The sequence below is a fragment of the Nannospalax galili genome, unplaced genomic scaffold, assembly GCF_000622305.1.
Source record: "Nannospalax galili isolate Female #2095 unplaced genomic scaffold, S.galili_v1.0 scaffold537, whole genome shotgun sequence".
Taxonomy (NCBI): Eukaryota; Metazoa; Chordata; class Mammalia; order Rodentia; family Spalacidae; genus Nannospalax; species Nannospalax galili.
Window position 1 is genome coordinate 2,001,739 of NW_008339916.1, and position 23,822 is coordinate 2,025,560.

The 23,822-nt window shown below is 36.6% G+C and overlaps 1 pseudogene; it reads right to left on the reverse strand.

Moving 5' to 3' along the window:
* Positions 1-8,084: 8,084 nt before the first annotated feature.
* On the reverse strand, positions 8,085-11,812 carry LOC103735389 (annotated as a pseudogene).
* Between the last annotated feature and the right edge of the window lie 12,010 nt (positions 11,813-23,822).

Below are 23,822 nucleotides of genomic sequence, written 5' to 3' on the forward strand. Positions count from 1 at the left end.
TAAAATATCTTGTAATGAATAGCTGTAAATTCCCACATTCTGCCTCCAAAGACCAGTTATGAACAATAAAAATCTTATAATAACAGTGAAAAAGTATTGCCAGAATATATTACATAAAGCAGGATCATCCATGGCAGTCAAATAAATGGCTTATTATACAAGAAAAATTAAAACCAATTTCTTTCTTAGTAATGGCACGCAATTCATGGTTGTCAATACATAAGAACAGTACTGGTATGAAAATTGCCACATTAACAGTAATAACAACTGTAGGTCTCACATGGCCTTTGAGTTAGCCAATGTGTCAAGCTTTTTTGTACATTTTATCATTAAACTTTTCAGCTTCTCTGAGGGTAATAATTTTTCCCTCTTCAAAAAATAAGTACACTCAGGCTCATAAAGGTCAATTTTCTTCTTGCATAATGCTAAAAGAAAATGATTGAAGTTTACCTTGTTCTTGGTCATTGCGTGGTGTCATTCTCCTTTCAAAGCATATTATTCCATCGAAATTCTACCACATGGTACAACACTGTTAAAATAAAATTGTCCTTTTGAACAAATGAGACTGAGCTTAGAAGTTGAAAATTCCACCGCATGAAAATACTTCATGATAAAATTAGATTGTATTTATTCAGCCAATTTTCCATGAATATTTTTAGAATTTTGAATAGTCATAAAAGAGTTTTTATCTTGCCGGAAGGAATCAATTGAAACCTGTACCTCTAGATTCTTTTTAAAAAATATATTTCTTTCTTTTTGCATTTTAATCATACTTAGATCCCCTCCCCATCCACAGCCCCAAAGCCCCTCCCACACCAGATGTCATGCATTCTATCATATATGTCAAAGCCTGTCAAGTCAAGATGTGTACCCAAATGTCTCTTGGTGCAAGTTCATCCACTGGAGTCCAGTCATCCCATCTAGAGTCACTCCCTTAAAGAATATCAACTCTCCTTCACCCAGCAGTGACTAGCTGTCAAGAGATTCTTGGCCAAAGTTGGGGCCTACTTCCTTTTCTTCAGTTCTATGCTTGTTTTTTGTCTGACTGAGTTTGTATGGGTCTTCTGTATGCTCTCACCATTATTTTAAGTTCATCTGACCAAGCTCCCAGAGGCCTGGAAGACTCTGTTTCCTTATGTTCATGCACCAAGCCTGGCTCTTACAGTCTTTCCACCCCCTTTTCTGCAATGGTCCCTGAGCCATGGGTGGGTGAGGTTTAGTATAGGAGTCCTATGGGGGACACACACTCTGCAGTCTCTTATTCTCTACACTTTAGCTAGTTGTGGCCTTCTGTGTGTATTGCCATCTGTTGTGTGAGGAAGATTCGCTTGTGAGAATTGAAAGATGATTTACTATGCTCTCTACACTCTGTTGCATTATGTTCCGTGAGGCTTAGGTATAGAGGTTCCATTATAGATGGGTCACTTAGGGCTGGGAATGTCTCACAATTATATTCTGTGTGTGACCAGTTGTGGAACTCTGTGGTAGTCTCCATCTATTTCAAAAAGAAATTTTTATATAGGCAAGACTGATACATAAGTTTGAGAACTCACAAGAAACTGGCAAGTGGTTCTACTTAAGAATACCATTTAAATATGGAAGACTTATATGAGAGTTTTTAGTAGATCATGTATCTTTCAAATTGTAAAGTTTTTCAATATTAGGACAGAATCATATGAGCATAGCATAAACTAGAACTTCTACATTTTGTATCATGCTAAACATTGATTAGCTTTCTTCACAGACAGAAACTGAGAAAAAAGCTACAGAGACAAAGTTAAATATGCATTACACTTTTAAGGTTAAATAAATTTTGAACTTAGAAAAAGAACTCATTTAATAAACAGAAAGTTCAATAAAATTCGTATAAATATGTTTCTCCTTTCTCCTTAACCATAGCCTCTGTTTGCCTAGTGATAAGTATTAAAGTATTTTCTTTTTTCAGCGCACATACTTTATAGTTTCATAATCTTAAGAAAAAAATCTTTTACAACAATAACGATAGACTTTGAAGCGGACAATAAATTCATTTCCCTGTTGCTTAAATAAAAAATATTATGATATTTATAGAGATATGTAAAGATTTTTAAAATTAAGGCAGCTTCAGCAGCCCTATAGTTTTAATGGAAACAAATGATTTTCACTCACTTCTTTCAACGTTATGGTTTCTTTAATGCAGAAACTATGTGTATTTAGCATATCCTTTTCTCTGGAGAAGCTACTGGATAATGAAAATGTACCAGGGAGGTAAAGGACTATGTACTAGAAACTTTACATAAATAAAATATAATAGAGGTTGTTGCTGAAGGAATGGCTCAGCAGTTAAGAGCACTGACTGCTCTTGCAGAGGACCCAGGTTCGATTCTTAGCACCCACATGGCAGCTAACTACAGTCCATAACTCCAGTTCCAGGGGATCAGTTGACCTCTTCTGACCTTTGCAGGCATTGCATGACATGGGTGCACTACATATATGCAGGCAATACACTCATACACATAAAATAAAAATAATAAATATAATATATAATAGAGATGAATGCAGTACATTTTAAAATACATTTTCTGCTGGCCGTGGAATCATACAATATATATTGAGATTGCCTTTTTCCACTCAGAATAGTTCTCTGAGGATTCATCAAGTCACAACAGGATAAATACTGTATGACTCCATTTGTGTGAAGTACCAAGAGTGTTAAGATTAATAGAGATGAAGAATAGACTGGTAGCCACTTGGAACAGAGGGAGGATACAGCATTCGAGTTTCATAAGATTAAAGTAGTGCTGTGGGTGGGTAGGTGGTGGTAGCAGAGCAGCTTGAATGTTAACTGTACACTTTAAATTGTTAAGATGGTAAAATTTTAAAGTCATAGAAAAATGTATAGCAGATATTGCAACATTTTGTTATCTCAAAGGTATCAGAGGTCTTTTTTTCATTCAGTTTGAGAAATTACCAGTTCTTGATGTAGTAATTTTTTTTTAAATCTGGACATTTTCATGTCATGTTAAAATCTTGGATGGCATTTAGTCTTCTGTTCTAGCTGGCTTTCTCTGCAAGGGAGGAAGCTTGACCTTGGTACTTCCAGGTAGAGGTAAAAGCCTGACACTGACACTCACATACACTTACCCCCCCCACACACATATAACTCAAAAAAATAAAATAATTTTTTTTTAAAAGGAAAAAGTCTGGTTTCTCACTTGACCTCTGTTACTTCTGGAGATGGAGGACTTCTTGTTACTATTGGTCTCTTGACTAGACAGAACAGGCTTTTCTTGAGGCTATTTTGTCTACATCTGTTTTTCATCTCTTGTATCAAGTCTGGGGTAAAGATACATAAAAGAAAATCAAGGGCTATGCCAATCATTGGTCCCTAAGTTCCTAGCCAAGCTTCCTTCTTCTTTTCACCTTTCAGAGTCATTCTTAAGTTTGTTTTATGTTTAATGTACAGGAATTTAGTAGTACTTACCAGAAGAAATGGGGATAAGTATATTTGTTCCATCTTATGGAAGGGATGACTCCTGGTTATTTTTTATTTTATTTATTTTTTGATGTTTTTGAGACAGGGTCTCCCTGTAGCCCCAGCTGTCCTGGAATTCACTATGTAGACCAGGCTGGCCTTGAACTCAGAGATCTGCCTGACTCTGCCTCCAGACAGAGTGCCACCACGCCCAGCTTCCTGGTTAATTTTTAAGGCTTTACAGAAACGTAGATAATGGTAGGGGAAATCTTGCTCTTAAAAGATAAACCTAGCCAGGTGTGGTGGCCTACGCTTTTAATTCCAGCACTCAAGAGGCAGAGGCAGATGGATCTCTGTGAGTTCATGGCCAGCCTGGTCTACATAGTGAGTTCCAGGACATCTGGGGTACAGGGAGACCCTGTCTCAAAAAGACCAAAAAAAAATTTTTTTTGTGGCACAGAGAAAAAAACGACAATGCAATAACATGTAAAAGGGATCTGAAAGCATTATTCACCACTTCCTGCAGAATAAGGTTCATGTTCATTACTGCTGATTGAAAATCCACTCTGCCTTGACCCCTTTCTATTGCAGTCTCATGAACTGATATCTTGTTACCCAGCAGTATCATTTTTTTACTCTTTCCCTACTATTCTGTTTCCTATGTTTATGTACTTTCTGCATGCCAGGTGCTCACATGTCCGATCTAGTAAGTAAACACCTATATTAAGCATCAAATTTTAACTAATTATTACTTCCTTAGTACAGTCCTAGAATTTCTCAGGCGCTACCTCTTTGGGCCTCATGTTGTGCATTCTTCTATCTCTAGAACAACTGTCTTGGTGCATTGATGTACAATGACTGACTCATCAGACAGCTACATAACATTAGAAATGTGGAAACTAACAAATGTTAAATCGTACTGAGGGTAAAATGATTATAGGCTGAGAAGGGTATGTTTGTGTGTGTGTGTGTGTGTGTGTGTGTGTGTGTGTGTGTGTTTCAGGGTTAATAAAAGGAAATTGGATATTTTTCAGGACCTCTCAGATGTCATATGGACATCTCACACAAAATACCAATGATATATGTTAATTAGTAATTAATATAAAACACGTAGTTAATTTAGAAGGAAGCTAACGGTACATATTTTGACATGCAGAAGGTTTAAAATGTCATCAAATGAGTTAATTTTAATAGTGTTCTTATGGCAAATGCATTGTCACAAGTTATTGCTTTATCAGTTACTGTTTGAAGCAGATGAGGCCCAAGTGCCTCTTCACTTTACACACCAGAAATTGGCATTTAATGCAGTTTCTGTTACTTGACTTTATTTGCACCATCAGTAAATGAACAACCCAGATCTAGAACCCATTTCTGTCATCTTATTTCAGCGTTCTGTCTGCTATATCATACTAATGTCTGGCACACAAATGTATACATTTCTTCCTTACTACCACATCTCTTTGTACAGCAAACGGTTCATTCCTGTGACAAAATTACTGGAAAAATAAGTAAAGCAACTAATCTGCCCAAATTCATTTCTCCACAACAGAGAAATAGTCCTCAGGACACAAAACCTGGGTAATTTTCCCAAAAATCAAAAGGAATAATAGATAGCGTATTTAATTAGCAGACGCTATTCAGTAAGGAAGCTGAAATTATTAAGATCTTTAAAAATCCTTCTATTTATCTACCACATTAAAAAGCTTGACTATTGCACAATACTCTGTGAAATTCTCATTTCTAAAGAGAAATGTATTTAATATACTAAGTAAAAAAATTAAATAGGGGGCTGGAGAGCTGGCTTAGTGGTTAAAAGCACTCAATGCTCTTGCAGAGGACCTGGGTTCGATTTCCAGAACCCACATGATGGCTATGAACCATCCTTAACTCAAGTTTCAGGGGAATCTAAAGCCCTTTTCTGACCTCGATGGCGTTGCGCTACACAGGTGCACTCACATACATGCAGACAATACATTCATATACATAAAATAAAAATAATAAATTAAATATTAATAAAATAGTGAATTTTAATAATGTTCTAGTATAGGTCCCTGAAAGGTACTGTTTTCTAAGTAAATGAGCCATTTAACCACAAACTTAAATAAACTTCACCTTCTTTATTTCCCATTTCTGAAAATCCATCTTGGGCTACAAAAGATAAAATATACAATCATTTAAATCAACTAAAATCCTGTTTTATTTATCTGTCTGTTTGTTTCTTTTTCTATCCCAGCACACCTCTCTCACAGCATGCATCCATTTACTGAAAGAGCACAAACACACACGCATACTCAGGACTTTTACATGAAGTGCTGAAATGTGGAATGTTGCCTGGGACAAAGTTGTTAAAATTTCCTTTCTTCAATATTGTTTCCTTATTATGGCTTTTTCAGAAATTATTAATCTTAATTCAGATAACTGTTGTAGTAGATAATTCATTAAATAATCAGATGACATCTCAAAGCAAGGTCAAATACTGAAGCAATAATTTGGGATTTCATAATTGTCCTTTCTTTGTAAGTTTACTGTGAGTGGACAGAGAGAGGAGACAAGGAATTTATCCTGCTACATAAGCGGCAGATTACCAAGAACTCAGTATAATTCTATAGACAATTTTTTAATAAGAGAGAAATGCTGAAGAGGGTGTGAGCATACACTTGTAAACCATTCATTTGGGGGCAGTGTGTAGAGGCAGGATGATTGTGACTTCCAAAAATAATCTGAGGTAGGAAGCCTTGTCAAAAAGGGAGACAGAGAGAAGAGAGAGGGAGAGGGTAAGAGAAGGAGGGAACAACTGTACAGCTCATGTAAAAATTATTAAGTATCTTCTGGGGTAGTGATTGGATGCTTACAAGCAAAAAAATTATTTATGTTAGAATCCATTAATATTCATCATGTCAATGTACTATAATTTTCTGGTATTTATCTGAGTCTATGTTGCTTAAGTGCTGTCATCTTTTATTTTATATCACACAAAAATACAGTCAAGCAGCTGGTGTTCTCTGGCTTTTATAGTCGTATTCATTCTTAGTTGTGAATTAAGCTGATTTTCCATTTATTATCTGCCAGCAACCAGCTATTTGTCTTGATCTGCTGCCTGAATATGTGTGGCTGCCTTGCTTTCATCCATACTGAAGTTCTCCTCAGCCTTAGCAAATCACCTAGGTGAAAATTCTGATTAGTTCTTAGCATGTTCGTCATGTTCAGACTGTTTCGAAGTACCTACAGGATCAAAGCCCTGACAGTAGTTCTAATTTAAAATAAATTCCGTGTAGTTTCTAAGAGGTAAATAGGGTTTTAATGTCTTCATTTGGACTGGGCACGGTGTCACACACCTGTAATCCTGGCACTTGAGAAGCCCAAGCAGGAACATTCCAATTTCGAGGCTAACCTGGAGTACACAATGAATTCAAATCCAACCTGGATTTAAAACCCTGCCTCAGAAATAAATTAATCAAACAACAAAATCTTGTCTTTGGAAAGATAAGGTTTAGAACAATGAATGAAAATACTTTTCTCAATGCTTTATCACTGACGCCACAATAAATTTCAGACTTTTAAGGTCCTGCTTGATCCAACACAAAGTGTCATTTGCTATTTTTAGTCCCATAAGGACTAGGTTGCTGAGGATTCCATTGCTGTTTCTTGGTGGAGCTAAATTGAAATACTGAATTAGTGTCAGGCATTTTCCCTGGGTTCTGCTTCGGTTCCTCTGGGTTTCTTTTCTAGAACTAGAGTATTACATTTCCCAATACCAAGAAAAATTTTTAATATTTGTTTTCTTTTTAATTTTATCCCCCCGAAAACAAACTAAACAGCATGGTGCAAAGAAAATCATCAAAATTTCAATGTATACATATAATCCAGACTCACAGAACTTCTTATTACACAGTATTAAAAATGTAACTATATAGCAACCCCCTTTGAAACTGTTCAATTCCCTTATGTATAACTTTTTGTTTTAGGAAATTTTAACACTCTAGGAAACTGATTCTTTCACAGTTAGGTTTTCATATGTTTTCCCTTGCCAACCTCTCCCCATTCAAAATTTTAAAAGTCACAACTCCAGACTCCAAGTCTTAGAAGGAAGATATGATATTGGACTGAACTGTTCAGAACAGTTAGGAGAAGCTATTTATTTCACCAGGTTCAACTTAGAGTGTTCTAGAAGTTAACAGCCTGGTTAAAATAATCAAGAGAGATGAAGCTATTGAGACCGTTACTGGATTACAGCAATGGTAGGGGATCCAGTTCTAAGCTGACCCAGGCAATTATTAAAAAGCTAAAGTACATGGCAAACTCTTCTAAATAATGTCAAATTCTCAAACAAAAAGTTATTTTTAAAGAATCACTCCTAAATTTTACATTTCACCCATATTTTCCTTTGTAAAATTATTCAGAAGAAACAATCTTATTGCATCTTAGCCTAATTTTTTCCTCTGATATATTTCACATAAAAGTTCTGATAAATTTCTCTTGAATCACACAAGCATAATAAATTCCAGTAAGGAAATGAAATCCATTCTTGCTCTGGCTAGAATCATGTGCTACCAAATCCAAGAAACCTTTCTTCATACTGGCATAGCAACCATAATTGTGGAACTGCATCTGTACTCCACGGGAACTAGCATCAGTGTTTGTTCCACATAGGCACTGCCACTGGCTCCTGTGGTGTCCTTACTACAATATCAAACTCATCTGGATTGCCAAATGCTTCATAGAAAACCAGCAAATCTTGTACTGCGTGTTCCTCAACCTGAATCAGGGTCAAGGGTTTTTTCTTTAGCTGCTTCCTGCTGCAGCTCTCCTATAAACAAAGAAAATGTGCCCAGAGCTGCTGTGGAAGACACAGTCAATGAAGAAGACAGGCAGGGATTGGGACTGCCTAGAAGTGGTTAATCAGAAATATGGTTGCTTTCTACTCCTGGGATTCCATGAGTTGAGCATCTTGCAACATTTAGAGCCTGAGAATTTTCATTTCTTTTAAAACAAACTTTTTATGACATGATCTCAATCTTCTGAACTATGGCCAATAATTAATTTTTTTCTTCTAGTAAGAAATTCCGGAATGACATGGATGAAGGGGACTGAAGAGAAGATGTTCGTGCGTTCACTTTCTTGGGGGACTTGGAAGGAGCTGCAATTGTTTTCATGCTGCCTGTTCCTTAAATGTTGTATTTGGTTGTGAATATGATTATTTTTCATTGCTTCTGAGTAAGTTTAACTTCATGAGCTACATTTTTTCCTAAGTTCAGTTTTGGTGTTTTGCCACATTTTTTTTCTACTTTCTTTTTTATCCATAATTGTTCTGAGATCCACAACAAGAGGACTCACAGGACTGCAAGAGCCAGTAACCCAAATGAATGAGCCTGGAGTGTCCACTCTGTTACTAGGGATGAACTGGAGAGCAGATGTAAATGCTTTTGGTTTTTCCCATGGTTTGAACCCTTCCCTAGAACACATGGGAGGGGTACCATTCACATACCATTTATTTTTCCCCACAGTTTTACCTGAATGAAATCCTGCTGTAAAATCAGGGAACTGTAGTCTCTGAGACTACCCATTCCTGTGTAGCTTCCTACAGAATTTGAGGTCCACAGTTCTGGAGGAGGTTCCACAGAATCTGTCTTCCAAGACTTCAATAATCCTGCGGACGGTAGACTCATCTGATAGATTGAGAACTATCTGAACTATCTGATCTTTTCCATGGCTTCTTTTAGCTTTCGTTTTTGCCTTTGCTTAGCATAATTTCCGAATGATTTTGCTCCATAGTTATTTATTCATTCAAAAAGGTATCTCCATCCTCTACTTCCAAACGCTATCTGGTCCAACCTAATATGGGGTAATGAGTCTTCTATTCATTTCTGGAATCATTTTAAGGTAAACTATGGAAAGATTATTTAAAGATCATCACTTAAAGCATCAAGAGATCTTGCTTCAATAAAGCTCCCATATTCAGTCTTATAAACTGTAAACAGGACAGTTTCAACTGCTCAGAACTGTAGACTGCTGCAAATTCCAGCAGCATTTGTAAGGGGAAATTTTTCAGTTAATGCTACTTCACAAATCTCCCTTAGTCGGGTTATCAGAAGCTGATCAGCATCTACAAGAACACTACAAAGAAAATCTACATTTTGAGAGTCTTTTATCAGCACAGCTTCATCAGTGTAGTAGTCCAGAATCACTCGCAGGGCCTCAGAACGTGTTAGCATTTGTAGAGCAGTACCACTAGAAGCTTCAATTCAACAGCTATTTAGCATGCTATAAAATCATTCAAGTCTAGCACAAAGAACACATTTATGACAAGGAAGTTCCTTTCCATCCACTGATTTCATGGTAACATCACACAGAAATGAACCTTTTTTGACTTAGCTTTACTTTATTACCATTTACTTTATAATAACATTATTTTTTTCATTTTCAACTAGGACTCCATCTAACCTGCTACCCAGATGACTGAGGTCCAATTTCTTTCCGACGTTTTGTAACATCCTTAAAGGATCATCTTCAGCAGCACTTCTTCACTTTTTAGAAGATTTGGGGTTGTCTTTCTGCCTTTCACTAACTATGAACTTTGTTACATTTGTCCACCTCAAACGCTGACTTCTGAGTCTCATCCTCACAGAAATTAATTTTACTCATAAGAGAATTCAGGGAGCCCTAATAGTCCTCTTTTTTTTTTAATTTGTTTTGTTTTTTTGTTTTTTGTTTAGGAGTATCCTTGGCTTAAAACCACGAGTCAAAAAAATCACAAGTATCTGTGTACATGAACTGCAAAAGGCATTCAAACAAATCAGGATAAACCTTCTCCACCACAGACAGAAACCTGCAGAATCTTCATCTGTCCAGTAGATATCTGTGAATTACAAAGGAGTATTATCGGAAAGAAACAATTTCTGGAAAAAGTCAGAGTGCAGAGCCAAAACATATTTATGAACAGGGAAGGTTCTAGTGTCAACTTGAAATGTCACATTGTGGATGTTGCCTATTTCATCTGTCTCCCTCAAGAGTTTGCAAAATTTTTCAAAAAAGAATGATAAATACACAGTTGGAATTTCATAAAAGCTTGTTTTAAGGTCTTGACTGTAGGATTTCAAAGTTGCATCCATTTGGGTCTATGCTAATACTAACAGCTCTATGGGCAAAATAAGTTTCTCAAGTCGAATTCACATTATTTGTATCAGAGACACAAGACACATCTTATGAGGAATGATGCAGGTTTGGCTAAACATCTGCTTTCTTTTCAGAATTGCTTCTGTTTTCTTCAAATCATTTTGCTTTATTAATTTTGTTTGTCGTTTTGAAGCAAGGTCTCCCTGTAATCCCCAGCTGACCTTGAACTCACTATGTAGACCAGGCTGGCCTTGAACTCACATAGATCTTCCTGCCTTTGCTCTCTGAGCATTGGTATTAAAGGCATGTGCCACCACATCCAGCCAACCATTTCTCTTTAAATTCTTTCCCATCCTGTGTGACAAACAGAATTTCATTTCTGTTTAAGGAAATATTAGAAATTAACACCTGGCAAGGATAGGCCCATCAGCATTACATCAGAGATCTATGGAGTGATCTCCAGCAACACAATTTTTGGGCACTATCCATAGAAGGACTGAAGATTTTCTAATCTCCATTCTCCTCCAAATGTTCAGGATCAACTTTGCAATCTTTACAACCCCCTAACACAAGAACCTTTTTCAAGTTCAGAAAAATATGGAATGCTTTACAAATTTGTGTGCCAACGATGTACACAGTATATCTGCTGCTGAAGTAAGCACTACTTAAAACTTTTAATTACTTCTTAGAGATCTCAGTATTCAGGAGAAAATCCAAACTAGGCCTAAAAGGTTCACAAAATTTCCTTTGTCAGCTTTCTTCTCTACCTACTGTATCAATACTACAATTCATTTAATATAACACACTCTTCCCCTTCTATAACTTTCACATTACCTGGTATTTCTGCTTTCCAAGAACATACACAATACTGTGCAGTTTACTCAGTATTGTAATTTTTCATTAAATATAACTTTGTGAGACTCTGATCATTTCCTTAATTTAAATTAAGGAAATAACATATTGTCATATCAACAGTAACCTCTGCACCGGTGAACAAGTAAAGCCAAACAAATGATGGGTTTTTAAAACATAATGGTAGAATGGGCATAGGACCAACAATTGCATTTAACAAAAGAAGAAATAATGAACAAAAATATGACAGATTTCTGCTTAAATTCAAAGGCCAATAACATAATTACATAAAATATTTTATCTTAATTATTGAGAATGATTCCTTTGGCCAACTCACACATGTCCATAAAGTCGGATTTCTACTTCATTCTGCCTTCTCTTATTTCTTTCCATCTCTATTAATCCCCACCATCACTAACAGTCCCTTTCCCAGACTGTTGATGGTCACATTTTCATGCAGATCCAGTGCAGCCCTCCAAAGCTACTGTGAGTTTCTGATTTCACTATCTGTGTCTTTCCCAGTAGGTGAAACGTTTTAATTGCTGAATTAACTTTTTAATGATGTGTATGAGTCTTATGCCTGCATGTACGTGTTATTGCCTGCCTGTGTGTCATGCAATGCCCAGAGAGGACAGAGGAGGGCACTGGATCCCCTGTAACTGGAGTTATGGATGGTTATTAGCTGCCATGTCAGTGCTGATTCTTCTACAAGAGCATCCACTACTCTTAACCACTGGGCTGTCTCTCCAGCCCAGGTAGACGAGATTTTATAGACCTCTCCTTATTTTCAGCTCTTATTTTCTTTCAGCCCTCAGTCCTTAAATACTTCCTAAGCCTCACAGACCTCCCACATATCTTAATATTATTACTGATTTTGGGGGGTAGGTTATGAACATATGATTGATAAGGTGAAGACACAAACATTCTCCTCTTAGCAACATCAAATAAATAATTGAAGCAGTTTTCTTATATAAAGAAGTGCTATTATTTTCTACACTATACCACACATCATCTGACAGCAAAGATTATTCCAGTATTCCTCAGGTTAATGACCACAGAATTTAACACATAATACTTGGTAAATAATATTTGATTCTATGAATGAATAAAAATGAAGCAAAAAGAAAAGAATTCAGCATAAAAACAGATGTGCTAAAAGGATGAAAGAAATCTAAAACGTTGTCAAATTTAACTATTTTGAAACCAGTGCATTTTCTGGTTACATGTTCTCCTTGGAATTTCCTATGGCCAAAATTCATCTGTTGATAACAGTTTTTATGTTTTGTATGTCTTATTAGGAATACTTCTAATTACATACAGTCTAACTGTTTGGTACCTAGAATTCATTTCCTCCTCTTGTGCTTCTTGTACTCACAGAACCATTTCCACTTATTTCTTAGGTAAATTATCCACTTCTATATGAAACTATGTTCATAGCTCATTCTTTTTTATTATAATATATATTTATTGAAATTTTGTGCATTTTTTATAATGCATCCTAATCATATTTAGTCTCCCTCTCCTATATGATTCTTTCCCATACCACCTCACAGGAATTCATGCATTCTGTCATATATGTTAAGAACTATGTATCACATACCTGAGAAAAAAATCCAGAAATGGAGATCGTGGGAAAGGATATTGCCCTTAATTACTTCCCATGCCATGAAGTTAAGGCCCTACTGTTGAAGAAAGAACACACTTCAGAAATAGAACCTGGAGGAATGAACCTGGATCTGATTTGGAAGCCTCCTCCCTCTGAATTATCTCTCATAGTGTCAGAAGGTATTATGCAAGCTGCCAATGGAAAAAAGCAATTAAGAGTCCCACACAGCTGCAAATCTATGAATCACACAAATGACTGGCACAGCATGATATCTCTGAGGGAGAATAGTGGCACTTTTATCATGGAGGTAACCAAGAGCTGTCAAAATGGACTTAAGGCCAGCTCAGTAGGAGGGAGTTCATATCTATTGTAAATCTTTCCAAATATCCATGGATGGAGATGTCCTAAACCCTAGGGGAGAGCCTACTTCTGTCATATCCCCAAACCAATATAGTTTCTAACTGTATTCTACAAATTATCTGTAAACCCACAGATAAGCATAGGTCTCACCTCTTGTAAGTTAAATATACTGCTGGGAGGGGTGCGCGTGGCTTCCAGGCTCCCGGCACAGGGCCCTCCTCCCACCATCCTTACAACAAACAGACAATATTTTTCTGAACTATATTTTAGGGAACAAAAAGATTTATTTGGCTTGGTAACAGAGCATAAGGTGGTGGTAAGGAGGTACTTACAAAGGTGTGGGGCATCCTTGGGATTGTTTTCCTACATATCAGCTGCGGCTTCCAGACCTGTTGCCAGCTGGTCCAAGATGGTGATGCACTCCCCTCTCTCTGGCTTCCCCTATCCTTATCCTTAGTCCTTCCCCCTCATGAAGATAAGGTTGACTGATTGGATGGAAAGGGTGACTGTCTACCTCTGCTGGTCCTGTCTTATGGAGAGTCTTGTAGTCCAATTAGTTTGAGGTGATTGAAGCAAGCAGGTGAGAAGTTAGAGAAGAAGGCCTCTGTCCATTCCTTACAAGTTTGGTTTGCCACTCAGAGGACAACCTAATCCAACACCCTTCTTCAAAATAATTCTTTTTGCAGGAGATGGAGGCTACTACAGAAATCAGAGATTAATAAGTAGTCAAAATGCAGAGAACAAGTGCCTATTGGGTGCCCAGCTCCAATTAATATATTTACAACAAAATATATACAGTTAAAACTTAGAGAACATGACAGAAAATGGCTGGAAAGTCTTTAAGAGCCAGAGGACCAGGATGCCTGCTGTTATATAGCATTACTTATACATATAGAAGCTTCACTTATGAAACTTCATCAATATGGTTGCCTAAGCAAGACCTGGATAATGACAACACCAGTTGATATGCCAATGTGAATGGGGAACTTTCCTATGGTCCCATAAGATGAAGAGCTACAGGCAATCAATGACTGCTTAGTGAGAGAAAATGACTTATCTTATCCCAGTAAGGTTATCCAATCTAACATGATCAGCCCTAGACACAGGTACATATGAACAACTTTAAATGGATTTGGAAAGTTATGTATTTACAAAACAATAACAATTAAAGAACAAAAGATCATAAAATTGAGAGGGATTGTCGGGCGGGGGGATACAGGAGAGGAGGAATGACTTTTATAAATGGACATAGTTTAAACTAATGACTTTTAATTAACCACAAAAATATGTGCTTTGTGTCTTGTGACCTGGGCACCTGATCTTGTTTCCTGGGACCTTCAGTTTGGTAGTCCACACAAAAAGATAATGAATAAATGTATGTGGTTATGCTTGAGAATCAACAAAAATCAAAACAAGCGCACTCATCTCCATTGCACAATTAAGTTTGGGAAGGACAACTGACCTTTCATGAATGAGGTTCTCTAGAACTAGGGATGAAAAAGCTAGATTATCTTTTATGTTTAGGATGAAGCCAAGCTTATGATTAACCAATTAAAGCTTAAGAAACAATTTTGAATAAGATTATGCATTGGGTTGGAGTTGGGGACACAGTTTCAGGGACAGATTTCTAACAGTACAGTTCCATCAGAACGTTTCAAAGAGACAGACAGTTCCAAGAAATCTCTAGGGCAATGAGTATCCTCCAGGTTGGGCCCATTATTACAAACTAAATATGTGAGTTAGGATTTTTTGTTTGGTTGTTTTCGGTATCAGTATAGTAATGCCATGTCAGAGGAGTTGAAAAGGGAAAAAGGAGGAGTTGAGGGGTTGAAATGAAGTAAATACCGTGCTCATGTATGAGATAAAAAATTTATTTAAAATGACACTCCAATCTACCATCAAATATGTGTCATTGGCATGAATCGTACCTAAAGTATCCTTTTGATTTTAAACTAACTTAACTACCATCATATTTAGTTATGACTGCATACAGCTAAAATTAAATGGTAAATGATAACCCTAAAGTAGAAGTAAAACTTTGTACCATGGCCATTTCATTATAAAAAACCGTTTATAAGCATTCACACACTTATACACACATGTATGTGTTTACACACAAACGATAAGAAATTTGTGCTTTGGAGATAGAAACTTTAGATAACTATTTTCTACTGTGAAAGATGAGTGGTTAATTTTTCTATCTTCTGTCTTCTTCCACCTTCACCAAAATGTTTCCGATTGTATTAATATATTTGTTCCATCTGTTAATTTTTTCATACTGAAAAATACACTTAATTATCTTTTATGAAATACACATTTTATTTTTATTATTATTTTGCATGAGTCTGTAAATGATGTGGAAAGGGGCCTGCATGACACAAGAGGCCTGTGGATGTTAGAAAAAAAAATTTGGTGCTAGTTCTCTCTTTGCACTCATGTTGCCAGGCATCTGAAATACATTTTAAAAACATTTTTTATTGCAAAATGAAAAAAATTTGAAAGGACGTGGACAAAAATTGTTTAAGTTAATTGTAGTGAATACCCATGATTCTGGCAGAAAGAATAAGTAAACAACTGCATGGTGTTTCCCATGCACATGCCCCAACCTCATCTAGCAATGTTCCTTCACCCCTGACTGTTATATTCATTTATTTCTTTCGGTTACATTTCTACCAATAGCAATCTTAAAGACTATAATTTTGCTTGCCATAGTTCATGTTTTATAGAAATAGAGTCACACATTGGGCTGTAAAGTGTTCATTCATTTTCATCACTATTCATTATTCTGGGTAAAATATACACAATTCATCCATTTTGACAATGACAGTCACCTGGGATTATTGATGCATGTTATATGATTTGCATGTGTCAGCTATTGACTTTATCAACTTATGTGATAAGGATGCTTAAGTTTCTCAAATATTTTATAATTATGTTTTATAACTAGACTGCCATATTTATGTTGATGAGTTTCTGAGCATAAAAGATCATTCTCAGTTATAAATGTTTAAAATATCTTCTTTCATTCTATGCTATATTTTTCAGTCTTTATTATTAGTATGTTAATTTTAATTTTAATACACACTAATTGTACCTATTAATGAGACTCAGTACGTAGTTTCCATAGATTCATACAGCACACATTCATAATAGTCAACCACCCTCAAATCCAGCTTTAACTCAGAATCTTTCTCATTTTCTAGTAATCACTATTCTCCCTTCTGGTCACTTAATTATTTATTTATTTTTCAATATTTCCCACTCAAATCCATGCCCCATCCCCCATCCATACCTCCCCCTATTCCTCCCACCAAAACCTATGCACTCCACCATACATGCTGAGTCCTATTAATTCAGGTGTTTGTACCCAAATATCCTTCAGTGTAAGTGTGTCCACTGGAGTCTAGTCAGCCCATCCAGGTTGTATGCAAACCATACTTTTCCACACCCAGCAACAACCAGTCTCAAATAGTTCTCCATCTAGTGCTGACCCACCACCTATTTCTCACCTCCCCTTTGAGCCTTTGTTTAATTGAGCTAACATAGGTCCCCTGCTGGACACCACTACTGCCACAGGCTCACATGAGCAAGCCTTCGTTGGCCTGGAAGCCTCCACCTTATACATTCATGAACCAGCCCTTGCTCTTATGATCTTTCTGCCTCCTCTTCCGCAATGGTCCATGAGCTGTGGGTGGGTGAGGTTCCATGTAGGAGTCCCATCGTATATTCTACAGTCTCCTACTCTCCAAAAATTGGCCAGTTGTGGCCCTGTGTGAGTATCACACTCTGACATACATGGAAGCCTCACTGGTGAGAGCTGAGGGGTGCATTAGACCCCTCTCTACACCTTAGTTGTAGAAATTAGCCTTAGTTGTAGAGATTTGATGGCAGATGTATCATCTAGTACTGGGCACCTCCCAGGTGTATGTTCTCTGTGCCTGACCAGATGTGCAACTCTACAGTAGCCTCCATCTGTTGCAAAAAGAAGCTTCTTTGATGAGTGTTGTACAGCATGTTTGTGACTCTAAGGGAGGTCTCTTCTGTCTGGCACTGTGTATCCTACCAAGCAGCTCCTAGGTATAGATATGCATTAATGTCCAGACACTCTGTGTTCATTTCTCATAGGATTTCTAGGGCATCACTTTTCTGTCTAGGTATCCTAGCCCTCTAGATTCCACTCATTTCTCTCCCACCAAGCTTCCCTCCTTCCACCCTCCCTAGTCAGATATTCCCCTTTATCCATAACCTCCCCTCAATACCTCTGGACTCCCGCAAACTTTCCTTTCCTGACTTCCCTAGCACCCCCACACAACTGTCCCTGGCATATCCCTTCCTCCTCTTCTCTGTGCCAATTAGTCCCACTTTTTCCACCTCCTTCAGGTAACACCTGTTCCATACTATCCCCATTTCAGTTTATTTCTTTTCTTTTACCTCCACATTTCCTTTGCCTTTATCTGGCTTCTGGAGTTACATCAGAATTTATGTAGTCACATATAAGGGATTGATGCTATAATTCACAAATGAAGGAAAACATCCATCACTTGTTTTTCTGTGTTTGTGTTGCTTCACTTAGTATAACACTCTCTAGCTCTATCCATTTACCTGAAAATTTCATAATTTCATCTTTTCTTACTGCTGAGTAGAACTACATTGAGTAGATGCACCATATTTGCATTAGCCGTTAGTCAGTTGAGGGACATTTAGGTTGTTTCCATTTCTTAGCTATTGTGAAGACAGCAGCAACAAACATGGATGTACGGCATCTCTACAGTATAAGTCCTATGGGTATGTGCTGGAGAGTGGTATCACTGGATCTTATGGTAGGTTCATTTGTAGTTTTTGAAGGTTCTCCACACTGCTTTCCATAGTGATTACAGCAGTGAATGAGTGATCCTTTTGCTCCACATCATCTACAGCATTTGGAATGTTTTGTTCTCTTGAGCTTTCCCTATCTGAATGGGGTAAGATGGAATCATATAAATTTCATCAACCTGATTTTCAAAAAAGGTTCTAAGAGCACAAAATGGAGAAAAGATAGCATCTTCAACAAATGGTACTGGCAAAACTGGATCTCCACCTGCAGAAAAATGAAACTTGACCTTTATCTCTCACCCTGCACAGAAGTCAACTCCAAATGGATCAATACCCTCAATTTAAAACTGGAAACTCAAAAATTGCTAGAAGAAAACATAGGCAGCACCCTCCAAGATATAGGTGTAGGAAAGAACTTTTTAAATCAGACACCAGCTCCTCAGGCACTAAGGTCAACAGGCATTGAATGAGACCTCATTAAATTACAACGTTTCTGTACAGCAATAGAAACAACTAAGGAAGGGAAGAGGAAAGATGCTGAGTAGTAGAAAACCTTCACCAGCTACACATCCAACAGAGGACTAATATCCAGAATACACAAAGAACTCAAAAAAGAAAGAAGAAAATAAACCACCCAATAAAAAAATGGGCAATAGACCTAAACAGAAAATTCTCAAATGAAGAGATAAAAATTGCTGAGAAATGGCTAAAAAATTGCTCAACATTCTTAGTAGTTAGAGAAATGCAGATATTAACAAGTCATTTATTTTTATGTTTCCACATATGAGAGACTATTTACAGAACTTTTTTTTCCTATGTTTGGCTTATTTTACTGAGAATAATATCCTCCAGTACCATATATTTTTCTGAAAATAACGTTTTAATTTTTGTTGCTGTATGAGCAATACTGTTTTGTGTGAATAATAGAACATATTTTCTGCATTTATTCATCCATTAATGGACATTTAGGTGGCTTCCATTTCCTTGAATACAAGTAGCAATATGTATGGATGTACATGTTTCTAAGATAGAACATAGAATCCTTTGGATATATGACCGGGGTGGATTAGTTGGATCATAGGGTAATTCAATATTAATTTTTTGATAGACTTTTCTGCTGATTTCTGTAGTGAATATGAGTTTGCCTTTCCCACAGCCTCAGAAGTACTGGTTGTTATTTTAGTCTTGATCTTTGCATAGCAAACCTGACTGTGGCCAAATAAAATTTCAAAGTGGATCTAAATTGCATTTCCTTAACAGCTAATGATATTGAATTTTTAAAAATATTATTTTTCATGCATATGAGTGTATTTCCATTTGTATGTGAATGCACTCATGTCATGCAATGCCATGGTCAGAAGAGGGTGCCTGATTTCCATGGAATTGGAGTTATGGATGGTTGTTAGCTGCCATGTGGGTGCTGGGAATGAAACCTTGTTCTGCACCAAGAACAGCCAGTACTCTGAACCCTTGAGCTATCTCTACAGTCACTGAATATTTTTTTAAAGTATCTGTTAACCATTTGTATTTATTTGTTTGAGAACTCTCTGTCCATTTCATTACCCTGTTTGATTTACAATTTGGGGTAAGGTTTTGTTCAGTTCTTTTATCATCTAGTTTATCAGCCTCCTATCTGAGGTAAAGCTGACAAAGTTTTCCTGCCATTTGTAGTGTGTTTGTTCATGCCGTAGAAACATTTTCATTTTGTGTAATTACATTTCCTAATTCTTGGGATTAGCCTATGTGCTATTGGAATCCTGTTCAGAAAATTATTGACTATACCTATAAATTCAACTGTGTTGTCACTGTTTTCTAATATCAGTTCTGCGTTTTTGTCTTTTTAATTAAGTTTTTTAAATTTATTTTTATGTGATCTCTGTTTAGGGTGAGATGCATATCTCATGTCCTTCTTTTGCAGGTGGCTGCACAGTTTTGTCAGTACAGTTGTTGAACAGGCTTTCTTTTCTGACAATTTTGTTTAAAAAATTAGGTGACAGCAGCTGTGGGCATTTATTTATGGTACTCTGTTCTTTTTCTATTTGTCTCTATGTCTGTTTTGTGAGAGAACCATGCTACCTTTTTCACTATAGCTCTGTAGCATAATTTGACTTGAGGTATTAGGATACCTCTGGAAATGTTCTTTCTATTTAACATTGCTTTGGCTATGCATGGTCCTTAGTGTTTCCATATGGATTTTTGGATTGTATTTTTCTTGTTCTATGAAGAAAGCTATTGGAGTTTTCATGGGAAGTGTTTTGAATCTTTAGATTACTTCTGGTAATATATCCATTTTTGAAAATATTATTTCTGGTAATCCAGGAACATGAGGATTTCTCCACAATCTAGGATGTTCTTTTATTTCTTCTTCTTCTTTTTTTTTCAGTGTTCTAAATTTCTAATTCCATAGATTGTTCATATATTTTATGAAGTTTATTTCTAGGAGCTTAATATTTTTGGTGGGTACTTGTGAGACAGGAAAATATTTTGAAAGGAATATTTTCCCCTAATATCCTTCTACTTCAGTTCATTATTGGTACGTAAAAAGGCTATTGATTTTAGTATGTTCATTTTGCTCCCTGCAGCTCTACTAGTAGTGTTTGTTACACCTTTGAGTTTTCTAGTGGAATGTGTGGGGCCCCTGAAATATAGAATCATGCCATTTGTGAACAATGATAATCTTACTTTTTCTTTCTGATTTCTGTCTTTTTATAGCTTTCTCATCTCATATTGTTCTGAATAATATTTCAAGCACTGTATTGAATGAATGGAAATACTGGGCACATTTGATTCACCTCAGGCTTTAAAGAAAATATTTTCACTTTCCCACCTGTTTTCCATAGGTTGTCATAGAGAGTCTTCATTGCTTTCAGGCATGTGGAACCAATAATTCATTACTTCATGATGTTTGTCATGAAGGCAAATTAAACTTAGCCAAGTGTCTTTTCTGCTTTTTATTTATTAACATATGATTCTTTGGGGGGAGGGAGTGTAACTTTCCAAACCACTGCAGTATTTATCTCTATCTTTAGCTCTGTGAACTTTGCATTTTAGGCCTACAATCTACCTGCATTTGATTTTTTGTGTATGTTTATGTAGTGAGTTAAAGCTCTAATTTTATTTATTATCTGTTGTACAATGTTTTTAGGTAAAATGCAGTCTTTTTCCTATGCTAGTTTTTTTGATACACAATATATATCTTCAAGTGTTGCATTCTATCACATTTAGTTTGTAGAAAACTATGTTAATTTTTTCTTTGTTGCTTGAAATATTGTTTGTGGGTAAAGTAGTAGAGGTATACTGGTCTACATTTTATGTTAAATCACCAATTCTCTTTACTTCTTTGATAGTTATTTTTCCTTTGGTGTTGCAAAAAAGCATGCATAGATCCTTCTTTGATTTTCCTTTAGTTTTTGGTTTTCTATGATATGTTTATACACACATATATGTATCTATATTATGCAAATACCACACATTTGGTTCCTTGACATTATCTTGCATATTAACATCATTCATAAATATGTGAAAATGTATAGAAATAGCATCTTTCAAATTGTTCTAACAATTCTTAAATGCTATTCTTGTTACATTTTGCTTATATGGGCTTACTTAAATATATGTAAACCTATCTTTAACATTTTAATTCCTCTATTTCACAAAATACACATTTAATACAATTATCTGGACTTTAGGAAATACTGAAATTTTATTCTAGTCTAAAATAAACTTAAGAATGTTTCTGAGTTATGTAAATATCATTAATATTGCCTTTGGTTTCAGTTAGTGGCCTGCCATTTTAGAAATAATTTAAACCTTTTTTTTGTATTTTTATTGAATTTTTATGTATTTCACACACTACGTCTTAATCATCTTTATGCTCCCTTCCCCATCAGCACCCTCCCATAGTCACCCACACTGGATTTCATGCATTCTGTCATTTATGCTAAGGCCTATCAAGTCAAGTTAGTGTCGCCTGATGTCTCTTGGTGTACATTCATCCACTGGGGCCTAGTCAGCATATCTAGAGTCACTCCCTTTAAGAAGATAATCTCCTCCTCAATCAGCAGTAATCAGCTGCCCAGTAGTTCCTTGGATTTTTGTCTGCTTGAGTTTGCATGAATCTTATATTTTCTGTCATGGTTGACATAGTTCATATAAGCAGGATACCAGGAGCTGTAAGACTATTTTCATATGGTCATGCACCTCCTCCCTTGGCTCCTATAATCTTTCTACCCACTCTACCACAATGGTCCCTGAGCCCTAAGAGTGAAGTTTAAAACAGGAGTCCTGTAAAAGGATCCACATTCTGCAGACCCTTATTACACTTTACCTGTTTGCTGCCCTTTGTGATCGTTGCCCTCTCTTGCATGAGGAAGCTTCGTTGATGAGAATTGAGAGATACATTAAGATTCTCTCTACCCCTTGTTCCACTATGATCCATGAGCCTTAGTTGTAGAGATTCCACTGAAGATGTGTCACTTATGGGTGGCATTTCACAGACACTTAGGCTCTGTGTGTGACCAGTTGTGGAACTCCGTAACAGTCTCCATCTGTTGCAAAAGAAGCTTCTTTGATGAGTGGTGACTGGCAAACCTGTCTGTAAATGCAAGGATTCATATTCATATTGTAAGAAATTACATTTGTCTAGGGATGTAATTAGGATTTTCTCTAAGATATATGACCTCTCTAGCCAAGTTATTTGATATGTTTAAAATACCACATATGAGTACCCACCCATTGAGTGGGCTTTAATTTCAGTTATGTAGCTGTTGATTATCCCCAAGAAAAAGTTCCACTTTTGCCCCAATATAGTTTGCTGTTCCAGTCATTGTGGTTATTAGGCCTTAAAGCTGGGTTTGGACCACAGATTAATGCTTTTCCTTAGCAGATTTCATAGTGTTCTCTAAAACTATGAAAGCTAGCCTTCAGGGAGGTGCCTTTCAGGTTAAGTTCCAGCTTCATTATTACAAGTTTTCAGTCTTATGTATGTCCTGTCTTCAGCAATAGGATCTTACCTTCAAGTTCTGGGAGGTAATCAAGGGCTTTAGCCTGTGTAATTTAGGGAGTCTCTTGGGACTATCCTGGTCAAAACTTGAAGGACGGTTGCTCCTGTTTGGCACTGTGGACTCATGTAGAGATATTGTATGTGCAATTTTTCAGTAGATTTTTGAACTAATATCTTTCCCTATGCTTTTTTATAGCATCATATCATTATTAATACCTCCTCTTTCTTTCCCTGTTTAACCTTCCCTCCCCAGTTAAAGTACCCTCATTTCACCCTTGATAATACCAGTATCCTAATGTCCCCCATCCCTTGAGCTCTCCCCCCCACTCTCATAGTTCCTTGTATAACCCTCCCCCTACCCCTCATATTTAAATACCTCCATTTTACCCATTACTACCTTGGTAACACCTATTTCCTACTGTTACTTTCTCTCAGCTTCCTCCTTTTCCTTTATCACTCTGGTTCCTTGCCATTTTCACAGTTCCTCCTGTTATATAAGGATATATACTCATATATAACGATTTGGTGCCAGGATCCCCAAATGAGGGAGAACATACATTGTTTATTTTTCTCAGTCTGGTTACTTCACTTAGTGTAACACTTTCTAGTTACATTCATTTCCC